Genomic DNA, 16,110 nt, shown 5'->3' with positions numbered 1-16,110 from the left:
TGTCTTCGCCATGTGTGCACTCCCTGGCAAATTTTGGTGGCCAGTCTTTTTCAGCTAGAAGAATGTCATAACCCTTAGAGAGTTTCTCCTAATAGAGTGCTCTTATTTTCCTAGTTATGTCCCCCTCCATCCGGAGCGTTACTTCATATAACTTATGGGGTACACTAACCCTGTTATCAGCTGTTTCAACTTGAATGCACTCATTCAAGTCCACTGTCTCCAGATGATCTTTCAAGATCTTGCGAGCTATGATGACCTCTGCTGCGCTGTCCAGCATTGTCTGTGCCAACTCCCCGTTCTTGAGTTGTGTCCTCAAGATCCTCAGCATGTCTGAATTTGAGACCTGCTACCTTCTTTTTGGGGAATTGGGCTTTCTTTTTTTTGGAACGTGTTGATCATCTTTGGACTTCAAGCGTTCTTCCTTGTGTTCTGACGGTCCTCTTCTTTCCGATTTCTGTGAGGAAGTCTGAAAGGTACGAGAGGAACTTGTATCAGTATCTTGATATCTATCAGGTTTTCTCAAATTATCCCTATTCCTGGGGTTATACCTCTTTTCAGAGGGCTCTTTTTGATGAGACCTTCCTCGGGACTGAGAACGCTTCTCATTAGAAGTTTGTTTAGTATTTTCCCTCTTTTTTTTAGGAGTAGTGAGAGTGTTTTCAATAAAGACCTTTTCAGGATTTTCTGTTAGTTGGGGCTTTACTGGTTCCCACCCAAGCTATCTATTCCTAGTTCTTCATAGGATTTTTCAATTATTCTGGCCAGTTTATATGGTTGGTCAATTATATCAATTTCTAGTATTTTTTGGCTGATCGCCACGGATGCTGCTTCACCTTTAATATTAGCTAATATTATAGCTGAGACCTGTTTGAAATCTTTCAGTAATTTCATACCCAGATGTAAAGCGGGCTCTGCCTCGTATTCATTTTGAATCTGTTTCAGGACGTCTGGTATCACCACCATAGACGGAACACCATGTGATTTTGTGTATATTGCAGCAAAGACTGTACCACAGGTGTTGCAGTCCTCCAGGTGTGGTGCGATCCCCATTGGTAAACAGATTGTTAAAATTCTGTGTTTCTCATGAGGTGTACTGTCAGGACATACTGCCTCGATTTGAGTAATTTTTTGAGCTATCCAGAATGGAATTTGTTCCCTTTTTGCGGGCAATGTACCAATGACTGATTGTATAGTCTGTGGTGTAATTTTATTTGTGTTCCCCTGGTGAGGGGTTTGTTGTGGAATCCTTATAGGAGGTTGGACTGTCAGAGTCCGCATGACATAATGAACCAATTGTCTATGTATTTTTGTTAGTTGTTTTAGTTGAACTAATAGTTCTTCACTTGACATTTCTTCAATGTCAGGATGTGGTGTATAGCTGGCTAGTACCGGCCATGTTGCTCCTGGTCTACCTAGTGGACCGAGCCTGGTAATGTGATTTTGATGTTGTAGGGTGCTTTTAAACCAGAGCTGATGCTCTTGGTAAGTTAGTGTAATTTCAATGTCCTTGAAAGGAGTGTATTCCGTTGAAGGTTCCTCTACTTTGTAGAAGTGGAACTCATGTGTTACTGGATTTGCTTGAGGGAAGACAATCCATGAATAGAATACCTCTGTCTGCCGATATTTGTGTGCCTCTATGACAAAAAATACCCTACCACCTCTAGGTGATAGGCCATGTGTTATAAGCTTTATAGTGATGGTTTTCCTTAGGTTTTCAGGGATGATTATAGCATCCGGATCATTTTGTTGGAAACCTGTAACGTCTAAACCCCGTCAGGCTGTAGACGCTGCAGTTCCACTGGCCCCGCGTTTTTCCTTGTCGGCCATTTCTTTGACTGAAAGTTAGAAGAGCAAGTTGCAAGGAAATTAAGATAAGGTGCACAATATTTTGGAACACCGTATCCTTCAACATTGAACAAACCAAAAATGAATACATAGGATTTTCGTCCTACTCAGTAATGGCGGATATTTTATCCTTTTACCCACTCCAGACATCTAATGGAGTATTTTATGGGAAAAAGGGGTGTCTGTGAAAAGCACAACTAAGTTACTCTAGTATCTAGCGTTAAATTAGTGCCTTACCAAACGTTGGGCGCCATGTAGTGTAGTTCCTATATTCCCAATAGGCTCTGCGCATTGGAATAATATATCCTATAGGTGTGAAGTAGGACTTAGGTTGACTAAGTATCTATTGAATATATTAGACTTAATTTTGAGTGCCAGCTAGCTCTGAGGTCACTAGAAACGTTCTCAAATACACAAGAAGGGATTCGTTTCTGACAATAGCATAAACATGACAACTTTGTTTCCCAAAGAATAAAACTGATCTTCAGAGTCGTGGAAACAATAGATAGATATTTCACTCAGTCAATCGTGCATGCTTCGTTTCATCAGAGGTGCAGAGAAATAGAGAGACGGGCGTTTTCAATAAAAGGATTTATTGAACAGTCTTCTTTCTCATGCAAGTAAAGTGAACTGCTACAATCGTAATACTGGTTGCAAAGTAAAATGTATACAGTAAAACGAGTATTATAAAATAATACTGCAAAAGCATTGTATGGTTCCTAGACCATAGATAAATCATACATAAATAACAAGGCTAAAAAGTACTCAACTGGTGCTTCTAAAATACGCCTACCCCAATGTACCTAACCTAAGTCTAGTACGAGGAAAGAAGTAAGTGAGGTGTAGCATAGGTTTAGTTTGTCTTTGCCAAGAATCTAACCAAGATTTCACTTAGGGTCTAATCAGCTCCGTACCTTGGTTTTAAAATGAAGGAGGTCTGGTATCTCTGTCTTGGGACTTGATTTCCCAACACCCCGTGAGGGGAGCTTGGAGACACTGGAGCTGGATTCTCAGCAAGAGAAAGGACAGCTTCTCTGTCAGTGCGTCAGCTGGAGGGTCGGCTTCCTTCGGCACTTGCTGTAGCGAGCTGCATCGCGCAAGTGGATAGTCGAGCTACTCCGAACCCCTGTGTGTTTGCTAGGGCAAGTGTAGGCATATATATACCTTGAAGGTGCCTAGTTTCACGTAAAGTCGGACATAATAACATCATCAAAGAACCCCAAGGGAATGGTAGTTCTTTGAAAACGCCATGATTTCTAGAACAAATCAATATTCAAGTAAGGGGATGTCCCTGACTGCTAAGGCCGAGTTTTCCAAGAAATCGTTGTGGCTTTTTTGAACTAGTGGAAGTAGCCATGCCTGTATTTGGACTGGATTGGTTATATCTAAATATGGGTATGATTTCTATACCTATATAAGGCAATGTGAATTATAGCTATATAAGGGCATGAATCAGTAAATTTTTGCTTGATTCTAAAATGCTCCACAACAATCTGTGTATGTCACTCAGAGGACCAAGGGACCATACACCCTTCCAAACTTCCACTTTGGTGAAGTTTAGGTCTCTTCAACAAAATGATGTGCAAATTCACATGCATGCTGAATTTACTGATGCTCGCATTTTGACCATTCCCACATTCCTCATAGGACACAAATCAAACTGTGATTATTTAAAACCAACATGATAATACTCATAAACATACTACAGTGCTATTCAGTGTTGTCACCTGTGAAAATACACTGCCACTGTTGCATAAGTGTCACTGTTTCATCATTATTGTGAATAAGAATGAGCGGAATCAATCTCAATGTGCACTAATCTCATCATAATCTCTGAGTCGAATCAGGAGCACTTATTGCAAAATTACTTTCACAGTCGGGAGACCTCTGTACTCCTCTCTTAACCATTTCGCTCACACAGTAGATTCAGAATTAGGACACGACAGATGCTGCCCTACTTTTACTGTTCTTGGCAGGCCAACCGCTAGAATGCCGACCTTGCAGCCGCCATCTTGGAGGTCCAAATAATTAACAGCCCGCGGAAAAGTCAGTTGAAATGTAACTGTGTCTTCAAAACTCAGCCCTATAAACATGCTAAAGACTAAGGGCCAGATGTAGGAGCCCAAATACCGGTCGGTAACGGCCGAATTCGGCCGTTACCGACCGGTATTTGGTGATTGAGATGTAGGGGCATCATTTTACAGATTTGGTAAATTTACCGAATCGGTAAATTTACCGAATCTGTAAAATACCGAATCGGTATTTTTACCGATTCTGTAACTTCCAGATGTAGGTGGGACTCTTCTGAGTCCCAAAGGCCTTTCAGATTCGGTATTTTACCACCCAATCCAATTTGGGTGGTAAAATACCTAATCCAGGTGTGCATGCACATGTGTGCATGCACACCTATGCCATGTGACAGACAGACATGCCCTTAGGGCATCTCTGTGTGCCACATGGCACACATGCCTGTATTTGGGGTGCTAGAGGGTGTCAAAGTGACACCCCCTGCACCCTTGCTGAAATCAGTATTTACCGATTCTGTAAATACCGATTCGGTAATGCCCATTGATTCCTATGGGCTTCAATGCCCATAGGAATCAATGGGCATTACCGAATCGGTATTTACAGAATCGGTATGATTCGGTATTTAAGAAGTGGTAAAATAGAATTACCTACATCTGGCCCTAAATTAGGGCGAGAATTCCACAGCTGTGTTGTTAACCACTATCTTCTGGTGGAATGCAAAATACTCTGCAGTATGCCAAACAATACACAATAATCAAATGTTCCTCAATGAGGGAGTAGATGCACTGAATATAAAATTGTCCCCAATGAATAAAGCCACAACACAGCATCTTTCAGACCAAATCAGGAACATTGCTGCAAAGGAGGCCACTATGAATCAGACAACAACCGGATTAGCCAATGTGGGTGATCAATTTAGTGAAATTGAAACATGAATATATGTAAAAGGAACATGTTGCCTATGTGGGAGTCACTGCCTTTAACCACACAAAGATTGGGTGACGGTGAGGATGTTCAGCAGAAGTCAATACCATAGCACATGTTTTTGCATAATTTTCACATATTAAGCCAATAAATAACAAGGACCAAATCACACTTTATGCAGGCAGTGATAGTATGGTGGTATAATGCAGTGTTTAAATAAATATTGCAAAGTCACAAGAAACATTGACAACGTGATCAATTGCATTTGAACAAATGTTGATACCTCAGATTGCTGTCTGTTGTGCATCAAAACTGTACAAAAGACAATCTGCACATGTCATCGATATCATTTAACCCTGTATTAAAACTCACTAAAAGATCTGTCTGTTTCCATTTTGTTATGTTTTGTTAATTCATGATGTTACCTCCTCTGCTGAAGAACATGATCACCTCCACCATTTGCAAGTAGAAATCATCCATGGTGTGACCTTCATACCAAAGGGGCAGCTTCTGTTTGGTGTCTTATCCAGCTTCTTTGTTGGGAAATACATTGTTTCAAAATGTGTGTAGTTTGGCCCACATAGAATTCATACAGGGTCATTTGATTATATAAACCATATAAAGTGTGTAACAGTTAGAGAATGATTGTAAGTCAAATACCCTGTTAGTAGTAGTGAGATTTTTAGTATCACCAGTAAATTTACATAGTACACATTCACTACATCTATAAGGCTCTACTAGACCTGGTAGACACCACAGAGATCTGATGTCACTTTTGGTCACGGATTCCTTCTAAGCCCTTGCCACAAAATGTCTGATGTTTTTATTCCTCTTAAAGACAAATAAAGGGGCTTCCTCACAGATATCACTAAGCAGGGGCCAGTGTTTGTTGATGATACTCTTGAATTCATACTTACTGATGAGAATGTGCTGACCATTGCAATTCTTCAAATTTATTTTTTGGGGTACTCCCGCTACAACAGTCTCTGTCTCAATGTTTTTGCCTCTTTGAAATAATAATGTGTGTGTGTGCAGCTCCTGCGTAATTGCAGGAGCTGCCTAAAGAGTAATTTATCCCTCAGTGCCATAAAATGGTGGCTGTTATAATGCAATAGGGAATGGGGGTCTGTAGGTTTTTTTTATACAATGTAATGTACAATTTTCCATTCATATGTCTGTTCAATCGATTTAGGTACTTGATCTCCTGATTACTATGATGTATGGTGAAATGCAGATCCTGGCTTTGGTTATGTGACCATGTCACAAAAACTTTAAGTTTTTGGTCCTCACTGTGCCAGATGAAAAAAAACATCAATATTTTGTCTCTATTTACTGATGTGTGAATGAAAGGGGTTGGTACAATCCTATACTATCCTATCCTCACATCACCGACACATAGGTTAGCCTCATTTAGGCCACAGCAAGCTCCCATAGCTGTTCTCTTCTTTTGTAAGTACATTTTTTGTAGAGGAAAAAGTAGTTAATTTGAGGGCAACCCCTGCTAGTACTGTGACAAGTTCACAGAGAGCATCATCCAAGCCTGCTTGTCATACACATTTCCTAACAGCTTCAATAGCCTCCTTCTGGAGGATGTTGGTATATAGGGATTCGACATCCAAGGTCACCAGTATATCAGTGCAAAGTTCAAATCTAATCCATCAACCACGTTAATGAATTGCATGCTGACACATACATGTGATTGCAGAGTCACAACCAGATAAAGACGGGCTGCCGAGTGGTTGGGCAAATTTCTATGTATCTTGGGTAAAGTTCAGATTACTGTTGTCCTTTGATGGGGTTGGTTAAGAAAAACATATTCTTTATCATTGATGGCGCCATTACCGAGAGCCTTAGAAGAGTTGTTCTTAACCTCTTCCTGAATTTTTCTCAAGGGATCATCTGTGAATTAGTGGTAGTGCCTATGGTCTCATAATTGTCTGTTCACCTCATTCTGGCAGCTGAATAATATTTCATACTTGTATATGTTATTTCTCAGGGGTGAACTGTATAAATAACAAAGTACATAATAAACAAATGGAAATTACAGATATGCAGCTATTTGTTTAGTGGGTTATACCATTTCACAAATGACGGCATCCGTTTTGTATTCGCATTAAAATAGTGTGCCTTATGGTTGTAGTGCAGGATGTAGATTTCCAGTGTGAAAAAGGTTTATTGTTATTGTTATTGTTATTGTGTATTTATATAGCGCGTTACCACCCAAGAGGGGATGTATGACATTACAACGCATACTTTTACCATGCATACCTTTACAACGCGGTTTTTACATCGCATACCATTACAACGCATAGCGCTTTTGGGTGTTGGATAGTGAATAGTTTAATTTACTATTCCAACTCCAGTCCCCGTGGAAACTAGGGAAGGTTATTGGATAGTAAATTAACCTATTCCCTATCCTAGAGCGCCCCCCAGCGCAATGCATTGTAATGGTTTGCGTTGTAATGACCGCGTTGTAATGGTAGTGAGTTGTAAAAGTTTCGTTGTAAAGGTTGTTTACCCCCAAGAGGTCTCTAAGCGCTGTCCAAGAGGGTCCAGAGAAGAGGGGTAGCGAGTCGGGCATGCGTTATATAGGGCTCCAAGCTTCCAGGAAGAAAACAGTTTTTAATCTCTTCCTGAAAGTGAGCAAATTGGTCTCTTTACGCAGGCTTTCAGGGAGACTATTCCATAAGGGTGGCAGCATGGTTGAAAAAGCTCTCCCACCCAGAGTAGAGGGCTTAAAACGTGGACATACCAGAAGACAAGCTTCTGAGGACCACAGCCTCCTATGGGGAACATAATGTGCCAATTTGCCCTTGATGAAATTTGGGGCCGAGCCATAAATGGCTTTGTGAGTGATGCGCAAACTTTTAAACTTCACTCTTTGAGGTACAGGCAGCCAGTGCAAGTCCTGTAACAGTGGAGTAACATGTGTCCTCCTAGGTTTTTGAAAATCAGCCTGGCTGCATCGTTCATAACGCCCTGAAGCCTGGCCAAGGATTTTTTTGGCAACCCCACATAAAGTGAGTTACCCTAGTCCAAGCGAACAAGTATCAGGGCCGAAACCACAGTCCGTATAGTGGAGGAGGATAGCAGCGTTGACAGCTTCTGAATTTGTTGTAGTAGCCCTACAGAGGTTCCTACCACGGCTGCCACTTGTTGGGACATGGATAGCGTGACATCAATTTTTATCCTGAGAGTTTTTACAACTGATGCAGGTGCAGGAAGCTCTCCCAATTCGCCGGGCCAGAACAACTCACTCCAGGGGTTTCCTGCCGTGGTGACCGCGAGCACCTCCGTTTTATCCGGATTTAGTTTCAGGGAGTTTGCCGACATCCAATTCACCGTGAATTTCAGAATTTCTGGCATGTTCGCCTGCGATGAAGGCGACTGATCTATCTGAATCCGAATTTGAGTGTCGTCGGAATAATTGTATACCCTACAATCCAGCTGATTTAGCGTGGCAATCAGAGGCTGCAGATAGACATTAAAGAGCAGTGGGGACAGCGCCGAACCCTGTGGCACTCCACATGACAGAGTCCCAGGCTCAGATACCAGATCAGTAAGTTGGACTCTTTGGGAGCGGTCTCTAAGGAAGGAGGCTAACCAAGCGCTGGCTGTGCCCTGGATCCCCAGAGCAGCAATCCGCGACATAAGTTGACTATCATTTACCGTGTCAAATGCCGCGGAGAGATCCAACAGGATCAAAGCACACGGCGCCTTTCTATCCGCTCTCATTCTCCTCTCATCCAGAATCGAGAGCATGACTAGTTCTGTACCAAAATGAGGCCTGAAACCTGCCTGATTGGGTTCAAGAAGATGGTTGGTCTCCAGGTAAGAAGCAAGCGACTGCAGCACATGCTGTTCATGTATCTTAGCCAGGAAATGCAGCTGGGAAATAGGTCTGAAATTCTTCAGATCCTTACCATCCGCGCCTGGTTTCTTTACCAGCGGGGTCACTAGGGCCTCCTTGAAATTGCTTGGGACCTGTCCGGTCTCCAAAGAATGGTTCAGGAGCGGGAGCACCCTATCCTTTATACTGGGTAGAGCCAATCTAAAGATTTTAGGGGAGCAGGGATCTGAGGGGGAGCCTGATTTCACCCTCCCCGCAAGCACTGTCAATTGTTGGTCTGTAAGGGCAGGAAAGGAAGAAAAGGTGGCATCCACCACAGGGCGATATGATGTTTGCTCAATTATGCATGGGAATAGTCACCAACAGATCGCTGATCTTTCCCAAAAAGTAGGTTTGACATTTTTGGCAGTCAGATTGCGTGAAAGCCGGCTTATTTTCCCTCTCTTTCCTCAGTTCATTTATAACCTTGAAAACCTCCTTCTGAGGGTTTGCTGCTTCCGTAATCCTAGTCTCATAGAAAGCAGTTTTTCGCAGTACATTAGCTTTTTTGTAGGCTGCAAATTTTGCAGTATAGGCTGCGTGTGTAGTGGAGTCATAGGTTTTTCGCCACGCTCTTTCATATTGGCGGAGGGACTATCTATGCTGTCGCACTACCTCGTTGTACCAGGGCGCCGCCTTGTTCTTATCGGCCACTCTCATCTTGCTAGTGGGTGCTACAGACTCCACCGCTTCCTTGAGAGCTTGCAAGACAGCAACACTTTCCATGTCTAGGGTGCTACTCTTGGGAGGGGCACGGTTGGAAAAGAAAGCCATTAAGTCACTGGCAGTCACTTTATTCCAACTACGCCGCGTGCTCCATTTCGGGGGAGCCTGTGAAGGCTGATAGATAATTAATACATTTATCCTACACAAAAATGGCCCGTGGAGGCCCTCAATTTAGACATTTACGGTCAGAATATAGGGCTCTTGTGCCTTAATTCTAAAACCCTTTATGTAAGTTAAACCTAGGTACACAAAGCTATGTTTAGTTTCACATTCATGCAAAAATATACTTACAAGTAGTTTTTGTGCATCTATGTTTTTTTCTCACAGTGAAGGGGTGAGTGTATTTCAAGTGTGGGAATTCCTTGGTAAGTTTGGGAACACACATATATGAATTCCTTTGATTGAACTCATAAACATTTCAAAAAGCCCATTTGCACCACAGAAATAGTTGAAGACTTAGTCATGTCGAAGGCAGCAAGGATCTGTCCTAAGGTAGGGAATGGTAAGATAACACCCCCGAAATTGTTGGTGGTGCAAGGAAAATTATACCAGTAAGTATGTTGTATCATTTTTTGTGATATTTGCAGGTGCTTAAGCAGGTCTCCGTCAAACCTCCTTGAATGTTCCACTTCAACCTTTAGAAATGGGGCCATAGTGGACCACTCTTAGATGTGACACCACATGGTTGCCATGATCAACCAGGTGCATTTTCTCCCAGGTCTTCAAAAGAGATCTAGATGAAAATGGGCTGATAGTCGGCAGAACATTGTACTCTGTCTTTTTGCAATCCTTATTTTACATCTGTTGGCAGTAAATCCAATGTCATAGAGTGAATATATGGCCTGCATTTCCTTCTATAATAGGGGCTGCCTGTGATAGTTTTTACAGTAACAATAATAGTTGATGTTTGCATGTTGGGGCTGGGGTGCTTGCCGAATGGATGTAAGTGAAAATGAAATTGTTGTCTTTTAATCATAGCCATGAAAATATTCTTTTTAATTGTTTGGACTTCCATCTTCCCTCTAGATCGTCTTAGAGTCAGGTAATTAATATTTATGCCTTCTTTGGTTGCCAGTTCTCTACTGTACCCAAGCTACTATATCCGTGAGTCATTACATCGTGGGTAAGTTTCCCTGCCTTTTATATTGTAGGACTTCGCTTTGCAAGTACGTTAGTTTTAAATGTCCTACATTTTAATATATAATTATTAAACATACACACACATTGTTAAGGTTAGAACATTAAGTGGCCCATTAGGATGGCGGGTGGACTTTATTCGGCCCACCATCCTGGCAGTGCTGGGACTGGCCGCCAGACGTGGGGCAGTCCCGCACCGCTAATTAGGATGCGACCACCACCCTGGCGGTCCTATCACATTTCCAACATTGCGGCGGGTGCTGATGTGAGCAGAAACCGCCCCAATGGTGAAAAGGAATGTTGTGCATTGCCATGCACCACTTGTGCATGGCAATGTAGGGGGCAAAGTGCAGCCCCCCACCCCCGGGGGACCACAACGGGCCCCCAAAGTGAATCCCCGCCATCCTTTCCATAGCGGCATCGCCACCATGGAAAGGCCTTGATTCACACCAATCCTAATATGGATGGTGGTGCCTGCTAGGCACCATATTGAGGCCCAGTTCCACCTGGATGGCAATGGGAACAATTGCCGACCACCGGGAAGGAGGCGGACACACTTTGTGTCCGCCGCGATGTAAAATGCGCTTCAAACTTTGGCATGATAACTGCAGACGAGGAGAGAAAGGGAGCCAAAGGAGGCTTGCACCTCAGTTTGGCCGGACATGGCCCATTATTGAAATTGTGGGGACACAGCAGGTAATGGTTGTGTGCACCAGTCTTTCCTGACACACCATACCTACCCTCAACATCATGCCAAAATTTGCAGCGCATTTTACATCATCGGGAGCTAATAGTTACTTTCGCTGAAACCTTAGGAGAATTATGGGACTTGAAGTGTGGTGTGCGCAGGCACATGACTTTATTGCAAACAAAACATCTAGAACACTGAACACGTGACATTGTACCTTTGATAAAGGCAATTTGCAGAAAAGTGTCAGGTTCATCACTTTTGAATGTGTCTGCCCCAATTGAAAATAAATGCTGTTTTACCGGACCCGGGCTGTGGCAAATCTTCTTCTTGTTTTAAATTACGGGTAATGTTGTCTCCCATTAAGCAATGGACGCCCTGCAGGGTATATATATATTACCTACTGGCAGTCGCCAGTAGGTAGTTATAGTTAGGACCTTTTATCCATAGGAAATCCGCAACATTCTATTTAAAATAACTTTGGCGTCGGTTGACAAATCTTCGTGAAATTTTCTAAACTTTTGGCCAGCTCCGGTCCGCTCCTATCCTAAAAGTTTCAAGGTGAGTCGTGAAGCGGGGGCCGAGAAAAAAGGGGGGTCGCAAAATGCGTTTTCCCCTTGCAATTTCCCATAGGACCTTTAGCCGCAGCTACAGCCAGAACTGCTGAACGGAATTACACCAAATTTGGCAAAGAGGTAGTTCAGACTCGTGCCTTTTGCTTAAATTGTGTAAATCTGTTCAATAGTCCCTGAGAAAATGATATTTAAAAGTATATATATATATATATATCTATGGCCTCGGAGGGTCTGCGTACCCTAAGCGCAGCCTGCCGTGCATGAGCTGTATTTTAATTGGCTGTCAACACTCCAAATCAGGAAGTGTTGATAGGAACTGGCCACAGGAGGGGGGCAAGGCAGCCCCTCTCCAAAATAATGTTTTTATAAAAGTGCCATACCCCGGGGGATGGGGTCCCCCGGGGCAAATTATGGCCTCAAGAGGAGGGCCACGTGGCCCCCTTCCCGTTTTTTTTAAATAAAAAATTGGGGGCAGGCCCTGGAGAATGGGGTCCCCAGGACCAATAAATTAGAAAAAGAAGGGGGGCTACACAGCCCCCTTCTTAAAAAAAAAAAACGGGATCGGGGGCCAACTAGCCCAACAGGTACCTCCAGGTATGCACCAGGGAGCTGCGTTGCAGTGAGGTGTTCAGAGGCCACACCCCATTTTACACCTATCTGCAACGCAGCTCTTTGGCGCTTACTGGAGGTACCTGGTGGGCTAGTTGGCACCCAGGGACCCTCAAGATTGAAGAGGAATTAATTCCTCAGCTTAAAACGCACCACAGGGCACATTTGCACAATGCTTGAAGGAAGGGGGCAGTCCTGAGGTGACATGTCGGCAAACACGTCCTGTGGCGCGTTTTAAGTTGAGGAAAAAATTCCACTTCAAACCTGAGGGACCATGGGGGCCAAGTAGCCCACCAGGTGTTTCCAGGAATTTCCACTGCACTGTGTTGCAGAGAGGTGGTGCAGGCCGTGCCCCTTTTTACATCTTTCTGCTACGCAGCTCTGTGGCGCTTACTGGATGTACTACGAATTCCGATTTACACACCTGTTATCAGGAGAGACTTCAGTGCAGCATCATTGAGCCCAGAACTGATGCTGAAAAGTAATTCTAACCATACTTACCAGTAACTTGAATTTCCTTCCATAAGCTAACATTGACTGGTTTCACTTGGAAATTCTTGGAAAGTGTGGAGTTTTGGAACTTTTAAATATTCACCTAAAATCTTCCGAACAACGAAATCCGATTTACTCACCTGTTATCAGTAGAGAACCCAGTGCTGCATCTCTTAGCCCAGCACTGACCCTGAAAAGTAATTCTAACCATACTTACCAGTAACTTGTATTTCCTTCCGTAGGAATCCATTGTCTGGTTTTCACCAGAAAAGTTTCTAAGTGTCTATTTTCACAAACTACAAATATTCCTAAAAAATCACCTGTATGACTTAAACGCATTATTTCAACTGTTAACAGGAGATGCACCAGTGCTGGATCCGGACTGGTATCCGCGAACCCTACGTGCAGCCTACAAGAACCCTGCCATGCACGAGCTGAATGCTCATTGGCTGACCGCTGTCAAAATTAGGAAGGGCTGGCAGCCATCTTGTGCCTCGGTAGAACCGAGGCACAAGAAAACAAAAACAAAGGCCGCAAATCGCGGAAATTCGCATAGGATCCGCAAATCCTAGCAATATTTTTTACAAAATAAACGCGGTCTCCCCCCCCCGGGGCAAGAATTAAATATATGAGGGGGCTTACGGGGCCCCCCACAGCCCTGGGGACCGCCACCCCCTGGGCTTTAAACAAATGGGTGGGGAGGTGGCTCTCAGGCCCCCCCAGCCCCAGGGACCACCACCCCCGGGCTTCAGAAAATTGGGTGGGGGGCTCTGAGGCCCCCCCAGCCCCGGGTACTGCCACCCCCAGGGCTTCTCAAGGGACTTCTCAAAAATGTGGGAGGAGGCTGCGCGCCCCACCCGGAGTCCTCGATGGCCCTGGGGACCACCACCCCCCAGGGCAGGCTCCTACAGTGTGCCAGGGGTGCCCATCTCTGGGACACTGCTGTTTGCAATGGCAGGGCAGGAGCCTCGCGGCCCCCACCCTGTCATTGCAAACTGCTTTGCCTCATTGAAGCGAGAATAGGGAAACCTGCTCTCACTTCAATGAAGCAAAGCAAATTGCTTTTCCATATGGGGAGCAGCATGTTAGCTGCTCCCCATATGGAAAAGCAATGCCGGCTCCCGCAGGAGGCAGGGAGCTGGCGGGACCGTGGGTGGATTGGGGACCCCCATGGTCCCCAATGAAGAGGGCCAGACCAGGGGCATGGGGTCCCCCGGGCTAGCGGTTGCCCGGGATGGGGGCCACGCGGCCCCCTCCAAAAAAATAAAATAATAACATTTAAAAAAAAGAAACAGCCTGAGGGATGGGTCCCTGGGCCAGAACTGGCAATAGGAGGGGGACAAGGCAGCCTCCCTTTTAAAAAAAGGGCCATGCCTCGGGGGATGGGGTTTCCGGGGCAAATTATGGCCTTGGGAGGGGGTCACGCGGCCCCCTTCTCGATTTAAAAAAAATATTGGGGGCAGGCCCTGGGGGATGGGATCCCAGGTCCAATAAATTAGAAAAAGAAGGGGGGCTACACAGCCTCCCTTCTTTAAAAAATTAACATTTTAAAAAACAGGATCAGGCCGGATGCCATGCCCTCTACCAGCATCACTCTACTAACGCGCCCCCTGGCGCATTTGCAGAGGGGCAACTAATTCCCCTTGAATACTGGGGGTCCCTGGGGGCAAGTAGTGAAGGTAGGGGGCGGAGCCTAAGGGGATATGTGTGCAAACACGCCCTGTGAGGTGTTTTAGGTTGGGGAATTAATTCCTCTTCAATTCAAAGGTCCCCTAGGGGCCAACTAGCCCACCAGGTACCTTCAGTATGCGCCAGGGAGCTGAGTTGCAGAGTGGTGTTCTGAGGCCATGTCCCTTTTTACACCTCTCTGCAACGCAGCCTGTGGCTCTTACAGGAGGTAGCTGGTGGGCTAGTTGCACCCCAGGGACGCTGCAGCAGTGCTGGATCCAGGATCCACCACTGAGTAAGAAAAGGTAACGATAACACTACTTATTTGCTAAGTGAATTTCCTTCCATAGGGTAACGTTGACTGGTTTCACCTGGAAATTCTTCTAAGTGTGGAGTTTTGGAACTTTAAAATATTCCTATAAAATCAGCAGAATTCGGATTTACTCACCTGTTATCAGAAGAGACCGCAGTGCTGCATCTTTGAGCCCAGTACTAATCATGAAAAGTAATTCTAACCATACTTACCAGTAACTTGAATTTCCTTCTATAGGCTAACATTGACAGGTTTAACTTGGAAATTTTAAGTGTGGAGTTTTGGAACTTTAAAATATTCACCTAAAATCATCCGAACAATGAATTCCGATTTACTCGCCAGTTATCAGGAGAGAACCCAGTGCTGCATCTTTTAGCTCTCCACTGACCCTGAAAAGTAATTCTAAACATACTTACCAGTAACTTGTATTTCCTTTCATAGGTATCCATTGTCTGGTTTTCAGCAGAAAAGTTTCTGTCTATTTTCAAAAACTAAAAATATTCTTAAAAAATTGCCTGAATGACTTAAACTCATTCTTTCAACTGTTTACTGGCGATGCAGCAGTGCTGGATCCAGGATCCACCACTGAGCAAGAAAAGGTAACGATAACACTACTTACTTGCTAAGTTTATTTCCCGCCATAGGATAACATCGGTGATTCTTTGTGAAAACCTTTTTTAGTGACAACTTTTAAAATACAATAATATTCCTTAAAAATCACTACAGTAACTAAAACACTTTTAATCAACCGTTTACAGGAGATGTCCAAGGACTGAATCTAGGATCCAGTCCTGTGGTTAGAAAAGTAATCCATAAAGTAACTAATTGCATTTAACTAGAAATTCACATTGAGGTCAATGTTGCACTTGTGTTGCCCATTGCAACAACTGTAACTACTGTACTTAAAAGTCTATTGCCTATTTGCAAAGTATTTAAACTAAAGTATTTCATTATGAGCAAGTATATTTTGTAATGTAATGTATAATGTAATTATAATGTAATTTAAAAAATAAAATATCTAAAAATAATGCGTTAAAAAAATGTAGTAAATCAGTATAAAAAATATATAACAATTAATACATTTAAAAATTTTCATTTACAAAACCTTCAAAATTCACTGAAAAAAACATTGGTTTCAGGCCTGATATAGTTAGGAATTAGCATTTTAAAAAACTTTTAAATTCACTGAAAAAACCATAGGTTTCAGGCCTGATAA

Source organism: Lissotriton helveticus, chromosome 12, assembly GCF_964261635.1.
Source record: "Lissotriton helveticus chromosome 12, aLisHel1.1, whole genome shotgun sequence".
Classification (NCBI taxonomy): domain Eukaryota; kingdom Metazoa; phylum Chordata; class Amphibia; order Caudata; family Salamandridae; genus Lissotriton; species Lissotriton helveticus.
The sequence above is the reverse complement of the archived record's forward strand: the minus strand, read 5'-3'. Positions refer to the sequence as shown.